The 13,280-nt window shown below is 39.7% G+C and overlaps 1 protein-coding gene and 1 long non-coding RNA gene across 9 annotated transcripts in view; one reads left to right on the plus strand and one right to left on the minus strand.

Annotated features, from left to right (window-relative positions):
- LOC127069774 (uncharacterized) overlaps positions 1-13,280 on the minus strand; it is a 275,276-nt gene that overhangs the window by 146,429 nt on the left and 115,567 nt on the right. For 6 of the 7 annotated variants that reach the window (XR_007783716.1, XR_007783718.1, XR_007783714.1 and 3 more), the window contains one exon: positions 9,858-9,975. This is a non-coding gene — a long non-coding RNA (uncharacterized LOC127069774). Of the gene's footprint in view, positions 1-4,124; positions 4,191-9,857; positions 9,976-13,280 lie in introns of all 7 variants that reach the window. The other variant, XR_007783721.1, reaches the window with a different exon arrangement.
- Positions 1-13,280, plus strand: part of LOC127069705 (protein vein) — a 231,043-nt gene that overhangs the window by 103,131 nt on the left and 114,632 nt on the right. The gene's annotated exons all lie outside the window — the stretch shown is intronic.

Consider the following 13,280-nt stretch of genomic DNA (forward strand, 5'->3'; position numbering starts at 1 on the left):
CCGATACCACTCGATTCTTCTACACAATAATTTCGTTCTACATCGTGCAGAAGAGAGTATCACAAGGGTACTCTTAAACGATACCTTTATAAATCCCGTTTTATTTTATCGTTTAACGAGGAATTGTAACGAGGGCTCTTACGTATACGTTCCCTTTCCCTTTCTTTTTTGTTCTTTTCTTTTCTTTTCTTTTCTTCCTTTCAAATCGTCCCATGGAAAATTAAACGATATAGATAAATATTTACGAACCGATAAGTTTTAATAAAGATTTTCATGGACTCTTTTCACAACGAAAACCAAAGAGCTAGAGAGTCTCGTGAGAGGAGCTCATAAACTCACCGAATATGTTGGTCTTTCACGCTTTACCTACAAGGATATTATTCCGTATTATGCCTGCCGTGGGACTCTAAATAGCGGCGATGACAAATTGCCTCTGGAGAATGCGAGTGCTCCGTTCCCATTGTGCTTAACTCGCAGGGAAAACAGGCTTTAAAGTTAACTCGCTCGACTGCAAAGCGAATGACTCGTCGAAGAGAGAACCATACTCGGTATCACCTAGCACGAGATAATCCTTCTCAAGATATTACGTAGAAATTGAACAACTTGTAACTCCCGATTCGATTTATCCTCCAATCACCGTTCTAATGTCGGCGATCATCGCGATGCTCACGAACCGTTTACCTGCACGATCGATTCCCTTAAGCCATACGATTGAACCTACGAAAGGAAAGAAGGAACTAGTGATAGAAAAAGAGAAAGAGAGAGAGAGAGAGAGAGAGAGAAAGAGTGCTTCTTTGATCTTCTTAAATATCAGAAAGTACTGAAAGTCATCAATTTCAAGGCACGAGACGTTAGCGAAAAAGGAACGACTAAGTAAATAACAAGCTAAACCTTTAAACTTCCGGTATATAAGAACTGTCCAGACGTCTGGGCAACACGAATCTACGGTGAATCTTGAAAGTCTTTAAGAAGATTTTCAAAAGGGTGAAAACGTTTAACAAGATAAAAGAGAAATAATGAGAGTAACCGATAACGACCATTACGGGGATCGCCATAAACTTTTTCTGATTCTTCTTTAGGTATAGTTACCTTTAAGATAGAGATACGTTCTTCTACGTACGACACTCTGATACCAGAGTTTTTGTCTTCCGACGACATTAATAATACCTAGCATTGTATTATATTGGTGGAACCGACGGTGAATATATCGGTGTGAGAGCAATATCTTGCTCCATTAATATCCACGGAAAGATAGATTCTAGTGTTTGCCCTCGAATGCATTCTATTATAATCTACCAACAGTAGCGAGTATATCGTTGTTACACTCTCTGACGTACTTAACTTCTACTCGCTCCTCTCATTCTCTCTCTCTCTCTCTCTCTCTCTCTCTCTTTATTTTTATCTTTTTTTTTATCTATGACTCTTACGATCTCTCTCTCTCTCTCTCTCTCTCTCTCTCTCTCTCTCTCTCTTTCACGTTCTTTCGATCCATAAAAGAAAACCGTAGTTATATCTATGCGACTACGGCCGACTAGTAACGAAACCTCTTTCTACTTGATCGTTTCGATCCTTATCCACGACGTCTTTTCTCTCACGCGAAACAGAAATCTACCGTAAAGACGAAAATAAGGGACGTTCTAACCCATTCCTTCGTTAGTTTTCCACACAAACGGAATTAAAGATGTAAGATAGAACACGTTAGTTTCGAACGAAGAAACCTCGTGAAATTCAATGCCATTTTATGAAACGATATAACGTATAATTATTATTTGAGAAAGTCGATGTATAACTTTCTAGATTCTTATTATTAGATTTTAATATCTTTATAGATTCTTAATATCTATCCTCCTATTTTTGTTGAATCTTTGAAAATAATCCCTTTAAAACAAAAAAGGAAAAAAGAAAGAAAGAGAGAAAACTACGTTCTCGTCGATTTTCGTTTCATTCAACGATTCCATTGGAACCGAATGAATTAATCCGCGTTTAGTTAGTACGCGCATAATTCATTGATTCGTTTCCAGCTTCATTCTCCTAACGCAAGAATCGTTATTTTTTTTTTCTTTCCTTTTCTTTTTTATCTCTTCCCGATTTTTCAAATAATCATTGCAAAAAAAAAAAATAGAAAAAAGGAAGGAAAAAAAAGAAAAAAAAGGAAGAACGAAAGACGGTATATAGACACCTACCTATGTAGAATCGACGAACGCGGAAAATTATTTAATTCCATTAAAGGAGATTGAATGAGAAATGGCCAATTTAATCGTGGAACATCGTCGATGCAAAGTGCACCTGCAGTATTCACGTCGATTCAACTTCGACGACTTCTTTGCTTCGTCCTTTTTCTTCCTCCTTCACAAGCGAAGTCGCGCTTTTTACACGAATACCGCTCGTAATTTTATTTCTTTCCTGATTTGTCCTGTCGACGTTACCGACAGTCGGAACGTAACAGTCGGTTCTTATCGGAAATTTGTACTTTTTCTTCTTCTCATCCTGCTTTTAGCTTTGCTCATGGAATCGGATACGAAAATGGTAACAGCAAAAGACAGTCAGTTCTTCTTCGATTTCTTTCTTTTTTTATCCATTTTTTCCCCTCAATACTTTATCTCTCTCTCCCTCTCTCATATCGAAATATTCAAGAAATTAATATTTTACAATTACGATCATATCACCGGTCATAAGTTACGCTTTTCTTTTTTTTTCATTAACGAATGAATTAACGAGGATAATTCCGATCATAAATATCGTTTCGTTAAATAAAATGATACTGGATATTAAAGTATTCCGTGTTATTTATCGGGAGACTCGTAGAAAAATAAAAAATGTTCATCGATACGGATTAGAGTTACGGAAAAGTAGGTTTCATTTAGTAGGATTCAAAAGAATCAACGCGTTTTTATTGAAGATAATAATGACGTTGTTTCTTAACGTTCATAAAGGTGACAACCTGATCGGATAACTTAAAATAGCTTTCGATAAAAGGACAACGATTTAGCTACATTATCGATGTACGATGTTGATAAGATCGTAAGAGTACCTACCAAAGCAATCTTTTTTCGAGGTCTGTTCTTTCGCGAGCAAACGTTGTCGGGCATCGATAGAAGTCGCCATTCTTCGTCGGGTTTCTCATTAATTCCGAGCAAAGGAACGCCGACGAGCGCAATCTCTAACTTTATCGTTAGCGCTCGCGCGCGACTCGAGCTCGTAGAGTCGAGGCGTTCTAAAGATAAAAAGAAGAAAAGGAAAAGAAAAGGGAAAAAAGAAGAAGAAGAAGAAGAAGAAAATAAGGGAAGAAAAAGGAAGGAAGGAAGTTAGAAGAAGAGAGAAAAGGAGGAAGAGGAAGGAAAAGGGCCTCGAGAGACTGTTTACAATTCATTAACTACGAGAGGTTTGATCAACGAGCAAACATTCGCTCCTCTTTTTTCTACGACGTTATTTGAATAGGGATCTGCAACGCCAAACGCGCCATTGCTTCCACCACGAACTGAATTTCTCCGACCACAAAATGTTTGGTGCATGAAACGCGTCGACGCGTAGCCTCTCTCTCTCTCTCTCTCTCTTGTTCTTAATGATCGCGAGAAGATGACTCGGAGATACAGGATGATCGATATCCCCGTCCGTTTTGCTCCTTCGAATCCCTTTGTTTTCTCTTCGCAAGTGAAATAAGATGGTTCTTATCGAACCGACGGAGACACAGCAACTACGATTATACGAAACAACAATGTACATTTCGATACTCAAAGAGAATCGTTTTGAAATAGAGGAAAATGAATAGAAACGTAAACTGTTCTCTTAGTTTATACTTATTCGTGATTTTAACGTATAGGCTTTATTATATAGCCATTCTCGATGTCGATCGCAAGGGACAAGTTTAACGGTCGAAGAACGTCGAACCATCTCGAAGCCAAATTTCCATGGAAAGCTGATTGGGGGAGTGCTTCGAAGTTGCCAGGACCTTTACGGTTCCTTGCACATCATTGTCGTTACTCTCGAAACTCCGAAGCTACTACTCCTTTGTCTTTCCTGACGTTCACCTCTCGATCACCCCTTTCCACCCCCTTCTCACGCCAACTTCCTACTCCACCCTCAGACGGTCAGGTTTTCACCTCTAAGAAAGGAAATAAACTCACACGTTCGCGAGCACTCGTTTTTTCTCCCCTCCATATCTATGTTCTTTCTTCGTTTCTTCGTTCAATCTGAAACACACACACACATATACGTACGTACAATTCCTTTTATTTTATCTTTTTTCTTTTCTCTCTCTTTCTCTTTCTCTCTCATTTCTTTTACTCTTCTTCTTCTTCTTCCATCCTAGCAAAAGATTCGATTTGGCACTAAAGTTCAATGGGTTCCTTGCCAGAACAGCTTCTTCTACCTATTTCATTCCCGACTCTTTGGCTCGTACGTATGATTGTAAATCGACAATTTCCTGCTCGTATAAACGCTATTGTCCGTCTGGAATATCTAACTTACCGTTACTCCTGGCTTACCGAATAACTTACCTAGGATCGACTGAATTCCTTTCACGAATGGAAAGTGAAACTTTACGGTGCAGTAAAATACCTAAGAAAACGAAAAATCGACGCGTGTTATTTGAAAAGTTATCGGCTAACAAACTTGTTGGTATTTCTGGTCGACGAAAGAGCAACCCATCGTAACTTTGTCTCACGTTCTTAGAATGGAAAGGGAGAAGGCGACTTTAGGTTCATACATAATGCGAAATTTCAGTCTCATACTCGACGGCTTCCCGTAGGTTTGAAATATTAGCAGGGTAAGAAGCGTGCATTATTTAATGCGTTCGCTGCAATGGTATGTCTACCTTCTCCCTCTCTCTCTCTCTCTCTCTCTCTTTCTCTTTCATTCTCCTATTCTATCTTCTTTAATATAACTTTCCTTAAGAATAATATTCTTCATCTTCATGCGCGACCATTTCGATATTTCATAACGACCATGGTTATCGTATTTAAAAAAGAAAAAATACGAAAAATTAAAAAGTATTAAAAATCTTTTTTCATAATTCTTATTTAATGCTATTATTTATCCTACTTTTTCTTTGTTGAGTTAAGTTTTAATACATATATGTATATAATGTTTGCAAATGATAATAGATTGTTTTTTTATCAGATACATAAAAAAAGAAAAATTTGTTCGCGAGAGATCATGCGAAGGATGATAGAATGATTAGAAGACAGTGGAATGCCGGTCAGGCGAGTACCTTATATCCACATAGTTTTTACGATGATAAGCAACGAGTCGGTATAGCTCTCGCTTATTAAGCTCCCGTAGATGGCACGTGGCCACGTCCACTTCTTTTTCCTCTCTTCCATAACTGGTAGAAAAGTGGAACGTGCGAGACTATCCGTGAGCGTTTTCCAAGTAGCCGGGAAAATCGCTGAGGGAATAATCTCTAAAGATTATTTTTCCAGTTGTATGTACATTAAACGCATTTACGAAGGTGAAACTAACACGCTCGCTTCTGATAATTTACAGAATCACAAACGTGCACGTACGCATACACATACACGCGCATACATACATATATATATATATATACATGTATATATATATTTTTTATATATAAAATAATAAAAAATTATTTAAGCGATACGTCCATTGCAAAATTTGATAAATTACTTAACTTAAGGTCTCTTACGTTGATAGAATTATTCTAAACATTGTTCTCCATACTGTAACGAGTAGTGGTATAGCGAAACAGTGAGCAGCACTTCGTATCCAGAGTTAAACTGCGCAGTGAGATAGTTAAGCATATAGAGGTAACGTAAACATCACACAGTTACAACTAATTAACTATCTACGACGACTCGACGTGGTACATTCTATTATCCGTAACTTCAAGAAAAGCGAGCTAAATTTCACAGGCTGCTGTCGCCGTGCGAATCCTGCGACGATCGATCAATTTTCACGAGCGTACACGTGCACACTTACACGCACCACTCCACTCTCCATTTCCTAGCGACCAGAACCTCGAACTACTATGCTTGTTCACACATTGGAAATCGACGTGGAATTGCATTTTCCTAATACGAAGTGTGTGCGAGAGAGAAAGAGAGAGAGAGAGAGAGAGAGAAAATTCTTTCCTTTAGGAAAACTTTATTCGACCGAGAAAATTTTGTTTAATTTAATTAAAATATATTCCACTCGTTTACAGTAATAACACGAGAACCGTAATATCGTCACGTTCAATCATTGAGGAAAATCCAGAGAATAGTTTTTTTCTTTTTTTCTTTTCCAAATATTCTCCACGTAGTTCTCTATCTAGTTAACTTCTAGTTAACGGCATAGTCTATGAAAGTGACAACGGAAATTAATATATAACGTGATCACTGTCTCATGGGCGGAGGGTTGCGGGAAGATAAGTGTGATAACGATAAAAGTTTTCATTACCCGCCGGGAAAACATATTTTCGACGAATAATGGGCACAAATTCTCCTTCTTAGAAAAGCATTTCTCGCGGGAACGCTCTTTCTTGGAGAAAGAAAAATGAAGGAGGAAAGAAAGAAATAGAAAGAAAAAAAGAAGAAAAAGAAGAAGAAGAAGAAGAAGAAGAGGAAGAGGAAGAAGAAGGAGGATGAAGAAGAAAGCTAGAAATGGAAGAAACGAAAGGTCGCACGAAAAAGAGATCCATGATTCGGCAGTAGTCCACCCTCCCTCCCCCCCTCTCTCTTTTCCCCTTGTGGGTCGAAAGCTCGTTGCTTCGAGCAAGTCGGAGATATTCCTCCGTTCTCATTCTCCGTTAGCTGGCCGACCTCCTGCACCAGGTTGCGCGTAGCACGAGCATAGAGTTCGTGTGCAGGTAGGTAGGTAGGTAGGTAGGTGTACCAGCAACCCTGTGCTTTCCCATCCACCGACGAACGTGCTGCTGTTCCCTCGTCTATATCTATACGTTTACTATCTGCGTGTGTACGTCCGTTGGTCTGTTTGTGTGCGTCCGTTGGTCCGTCTGTGTACGTCGAGAGGAGGACGCACGGTAGCGCGTCAAGGCTTTAATGGGATTCTATTTACGGGGTTCGTGCCCCGGCTAAGCAAACACTCCGGCTCCTCCCTCCCTCCCTCCCACTCCTCTCCTATCTTCTTCACCTCTCCTCTCCTCTCCTCTCTTCTCCTTCCCTCCCCACTACTCCTACGCTCCCTTTCCCATCCTCCTTCTGCTCCAGCGTCGCAGCCACTAGCATCGTCCGCACCTCCTTTCTCCCACGTCTTGCCTCTCTCCCTCCCTCCCACTCTTCCTCTCTTCCACCCTCTCTCTCTCTCTCTCTCTCTTCCTCCAACTTCGTCTTTATACGTGTATGAGTCTCATATATACAAACACGCATGCTCGAGTATGCATCTCCAGCTATGATACGTACAAGCATCCATATGTAATATTCCCATCCTCCTTCTTCTTCTTCCTATTCCTCGTTTCACTATACCACGCATCCGACGCTACCTCCCTTTGCTCGTCCACCTTCTCTCTTTCTCTCTCTCTCTCCCTCCCTCTCTCTCATGTAGGCACTTCTACGTTTTCAACTTCAGAGACTTCCCACTTCACTTTAGCGATACGCAAAGCGCCTATCCAGCGAGTTTCTCTCGAATACTCGACCTTTGCATCGTCCTTATATCTCTTTCCTCTTCTTATTTTTTTTCCTCCTTTTCTTCTTCTTCTTCTTCTCTTTTTTTCTTTTTCTTACCCTCCCTTCCTCCTTTTTCCTATTTAACAAACGAGCCGATTATTTCGGCACTCCTTGTCTCATCTTTCCCTCTCTCATCTTTCCCTTCTATTCTTTCTCTACCTCGAATACATCGATGTAAATGGAAATCTTTGTAACGCGTCTGTCTATTACTCGACTCTTACTACTTACGACTCTTCGCTCTCTCGTCCCGGTAGTTTCGTGTTCCCTTAATTATTACCATGGTATGTAACAAAATATTTTATTTCATATACTTTCTCGAGTTTACTGACTTGAAAGCAGACTTGTCATGAACAGTCATATAGAGAATATGTTATACCGAGTTCTACAATGAAGATAGCTTCTAGTTTGTAATTAAGCATTGTAGAAGAGTCATCCTTTACGTTCCCTTTCCTTTTCCAAACAGGTTTCTGCCTCTAAACGGCTTCTTCTTTGCACAGTTCTAGGTAATTTTCAGTAACGCTTACCGGGGTATGCTCTTTAAAGTTTTCATAAAGAAGCCTAATTTAGAGATTCATCGCAAAGATACACAATGCAAAGAAGAATTCCGCTTAGCCGACTAGACGGGTGGTACACTAGCTAGAAAATGTAAACCGTGAAGGGTTTCGCTCGAAATTAGAAAGAGGATTGTACGACGGTGAGAGCCTCTCTGTATACGTATACGTTATCTAAACGTTAAACGCGTACGTTCGAATTCGTTGCACCTGCAAGTTTTTATGCGAAATAATACTAGAGAATAGTACGCGGCGAGGCAAACGAGCCGTAACTGCACGGTCGAGTAAATTCCACTTTGTGTCTGGTGTTCCACGTTTAAGACGTGTCGAGTTGCGTTAACAAAACGCGCAAGCAAGTGCCGACGATTTACCTAGAAGTACTGTTCTCTCTCTCTCTCTCTCTCTCTCTTTCTTTCTCTTTTCAACCATTTACCACTTTCTTGTTATCGCTCTTTCTACCTTTCCCCGTTCCTTTTAAAGCGTTATTTCCAGCCGAACAAATTCGCAAGCTACAGATGCCACTTACCGTTTTGTAAGCTATACCTCGCAGGGCTCTAGCTCTCCCACGTTGACTCCTCTTTCCATCGGGGCATTCAAAAGAAAAATACAAAAATATACAAAGCCAAAGCCGATTCCGCAGCTCTCGAGTTCTTCGGCGATAACAGACGACTACAATCAAGGTATCAAGGTGTGTGAAAATGTACGGGCCATGTCGAAGGTGAAAACACCTTCTAGAAGAGATGACGTGGTAAAATAGGTGTTAATCGTGATTACAAAACTTTATCTTTCCTTCGCTAAGCTAGACAGAAAGAGAGAAAGAGAGAAAGAGAGAGACAGAGAGAGAGAGAGAGAGAGAGAGAGAGAGATGGATGAAAAGAGAGAGAGAGAGAGAGAGAGATGGGGAGAAAAAGGAGCAAGAAATAAGCGTGTAAAAGCTGTAGTACGAGCGGCAAGTGTCGACGATAAAACCGGACGATAAAAGCTTGCTCATTAAGCAACATTGTGTGAGGGTACTTAACATCGTTCCCTAGCTTTAAACTTGTGCACGCACTTTCTTGCACGTGCGTAACACCGATGTGATAACAAGCCCTTAGCAAGTCACGTAATCCGCTTAGATCGTTCTTCAAGTAGTGTCACAAGGAATAACGTCGGACCATGTTGGCTGTCCGATCATCGCTGACATGTTTCACTTGTAATACGCGAAAATAAACGAGAGAGAGAAAGAGAGACAGTTACAAAGATCTGTCATCGACCTCTGATTTTTACGAATAATTCGAGAAGGAAGAAAATGAATTATCTCGAAAATGAATTACGTCTACACGCATATATATATATGTGTGTGTATGTATGTACGCAGATATATAGGTACGACGAGCTGTTACATCAAGGAAATAAAAATTACGAAGGCTTTTGTAGAAAAACGGAAAGTCCATTACGGTCGACGAAGTAGAATGTGAATCGAAAACGCGACGAGGTAAAACGATGCGTTTTCACGATCGAACGAATTTGTTTTGCTGGTCGTTTTCGACGCTGGTAAAGCCGCTGTCACCGACAGATTTCAAGAGAGAATTAGAACGTCACGTTGGGACAGAAAATTTTCGTAAGCGGACGCTCTTTCCAATTTTACTTGGACTCGCTCGTTCGTTCCAATCTTTTCCATCATTCCTACCTACCTACCTACCTTTCCTTCCTTCCTTCCTTCCTTCCTTCCTTCCTTCCTTCCTTCCTTCCTTCCTTCCTTCCTTCCTTCCTTTTGCTCACTTATCGATTAAGACTCCCATTCAGAGACGGGTAATTTCCTACGAACGTAATCATTCGTTACAAAGGGAGTAAGAATACGTTTGGAGGAAGGTGTACAAGGTAAAGGGATAGTGCGTGCGGCCGTATTTAATTAAAACATTCCGGGCATAGCGAAACGCGTGGACGAAGCATCTGATTTCGTGGAAACATAAATCGACAAACATAAAGCGATAACCTTCTCTTTTAATAAGTTAACGTTATACAAAGGATATTAAGTTCTCTTATAAAAAAGGTATACGGTTAACAATGTAAATGATCCGATTTCTAAATATAAGAGAACACTAAATAGGAAATTCGAGATAGCGAACGAGAAAATATTGATATAGATCGTTCGTGTATTTTTGAAACTTTACGAACACGAGTACGTTCGAGTATTACATTTCTATAGGACAACATAGTTTTTAGAAAGATCACGTTTGCGTACGAACCTTTGAATATTCGTGAATACGAGAGTATCGTTAGTTGCGTCGCACAACATAGAATCATCCACGTTTCGTCTACCTATATTTTGCCATCGTTTTGATAGCTACAACGATATCCAACGAGCGTTGGATAAAAAAGAGAGAGAGAGAGAGAAAAAAAGAAAAAACGAAAAAATGGAACAAAATAAAAATATACTAGATTTTCGATTTCGAATTTCGTTTCGTGAACATTATCGAGTAAATTTGATTCTTTTTTTTTCGATGAAATCAAATGGTAATGATCATCGATTTATACTTAAAATTATCACGTAAATATCATAGAAACGTACGTAAAACTGGCACGGTAAATATCGTTGAACGATGTATTTCTGGTCGCAGAAAACAACTGCGTTCTATCACGCGACAGGAATTTGCCGCGAATCGTGCATGATCACGAACGGCGATTAATTTAACGTAGCTAAGCGTATTCACATCGATTTAGTTGGTCGGTAATCGATCGACGTTAGCCAAGTCGTTTAACTATATAATACATTTTCAAAAGCATCCAGACGATTTTACGCTTTGACGTAATACCGTTTGAAATAACAATTATCGCGCCACGTGTGTGCCAGCATTAAGGAAAGTTTGCTGAATCCTAATGAATAAATAGTTGAATGCACAAAGGCCGATTACAATTTTGGTACGTTGAACATTTCCCCGAAAGTAGACCAGAGAAATACAGAATGTTGATTATCTAAATACGAATTTAAATTAGCTTACGCCGTGCTTTAAGTGCTAAGTACAGCGCGCATCTGTATGGCTCGCAGAGTAAGGGATTACAAGACCATTTTACAAGGGATCCGAGGTATGTTACGATAGTCCACGTTTTTCTGGCAAAAAGCTAAGAAACTTTTCAACGTTTATCGACGACAATAAAACGCTCTTCTTATGCCAGTACTTAACTTATTCCATTTTTCCCTTTCACTATATAATACCTTCATTGCAATCCTGAACTGGACGAACACGAGAAGAATCTTAAAAACCAGTTCGTATCTCACGATTTTTCTCGACGTCGATCGTTCTCGAAAACATCTTCGAGATATTTTTTAATATCGCCGTCTAGTTCGACGTCTCGACGACTCGCCGATAAACCTTCCTCGAAGGTAAGGATAAAGCGATCGCGTGGCATACGAATCGAACTCATATTTCACTGAGAAACTGCAAGAAGCATAGCCAGCATTGTTTCCTAAATCTATCGTCTCTTCTTTCGTTCCCGTCGACGATTCGCGAGAACCTCTTATACGCTTCCTATTCACGAAGAATCGATGGACCAACCTTGCTTCTCTATTATTTTTTTTTCGATGTATGCGAATAAAAGACGCATATGGTCAACGGAATATTATTCGTATGCCTTTACTTCAAAATTCTCTATTTATTTTTTTTCTTTCTTTCTTTCTTTCTTTCTATCGAAAAGATTATATTTAACAACAAATTTTCCTATATATATATATATTTTTTTTTTACCCACTCATCCTACGTATAATACATGTAACATCGTGTTATTCTAATCATCTTTTCTCGATATTCACATCGTATCCTTGTCCTACGCCAATGCCAATGCATATTTGCACGTATATACGCGTACGTCGGTTTTTGTAAAAGTGCATCCATCCGATATTTCAATGCCTCTCGACGAGATGGTTGTAGATTGTGTCTCGTGACGGCCGCCGCTCATTCGGCATCTATCTGTGTTATCCTTTCTTCCTTTCCTCCTTTTTTTCTCTTCCCTCACTTCTCGCTTTCCTTTTTGCGCCATCGCTTTTCCACTTTTTTTTGTATTTCCCTTTTCTTTTTTCCCTTTTTTCCCCTCTTTTCTTTTCTTTTCTCTTCCTCTTTTTTTTCCAATACCACGTGCCTCAAAGCTGAGCGACGTCTCCATTCACGAGAGGACCGCATTGTGGCGAGTACGAGGTCACAATGTGTTCCGATATATACGACGAGCTAGTGTGCGTGATAGTTATTTTATTATTTTAAGAGGAAACGTTTTTTCGAGAGTCGACCGAGATATAGACACAAACGCGCGCGCACAGACACGAAAGATCAATACACTCGTATCGTCGACACGTTCTCTCAAACTTTCAAAATTTCTTCAAAGTTCATCGAATTCAGTTAACAACGTTCTACAGTTTTCACTATCGATTTCATCAAGCTGCGAATATCGAAACCATAGTTTTTCAAATAAAACTATCGGATAACGATATCCGTTCGCTTGTAAAGCTTGTAAACGGATTAAAGAAAGAAAGAAAGAAAGAAAGAAAGAAAAGAAGAAATAAAATAGAAGAAAAAAAAAGAAAGAAGAACAAGACCCGCGCAAGATTCATGTCGAGTAATAGAAAATTTTTTAATCGACTTGCAACATGCGATTTTCCCTTACGATATCAACGGGAAGAGCAAGCAAGTAGATATACGTTTAGAACTTGGTTGCTGGCTCGTTTTTCCTAGAAAGGTGTCGTGCGTGCTCTTCCGAGGAATCACGTGCGCGAACTAATTTCCCTGGTACACGCTCGGCTCCATCCTGAGTTCGCAGCTTGCAAGCTCGCCTTGCGGAAACGTGCTAAGAAATTCTTATATACCCGATCGCATTAAGGACAGTCATCGATAACGGAACGCTTTACGAAGAGCACGAGAGAAATATTAATCGAATGGGATCTTGCTAAATCAATGTTTCCTTTTCTCTCTTTCTTTCTCTCTCTCTCTCTCTCTCTCTCTCTCTCTCTCTTTCTTGGTTAGAGACAATTTAAACAAAAATTATGATTACGACCGAAAATCACGAACGTGCGATCATTATAAACACGAGTAGTCCAATTTATTATTTTCCAGTTTCGGCGATAGATCACCGAGTG

Source organism: Vespula vulgaris, chromosome 1 (genome assembly GCF_905475345.1).
Source record: "Vespula vulgaris chromosome 1, iyVesVulg1.1, whole genome shotgun sequence".
Lineage (NCBI taxonomy): Eukaryota > Metazoa > Arthropoda > Insecta > Hymenoptera > Vespidae > Vespula > Vespula vulgaris.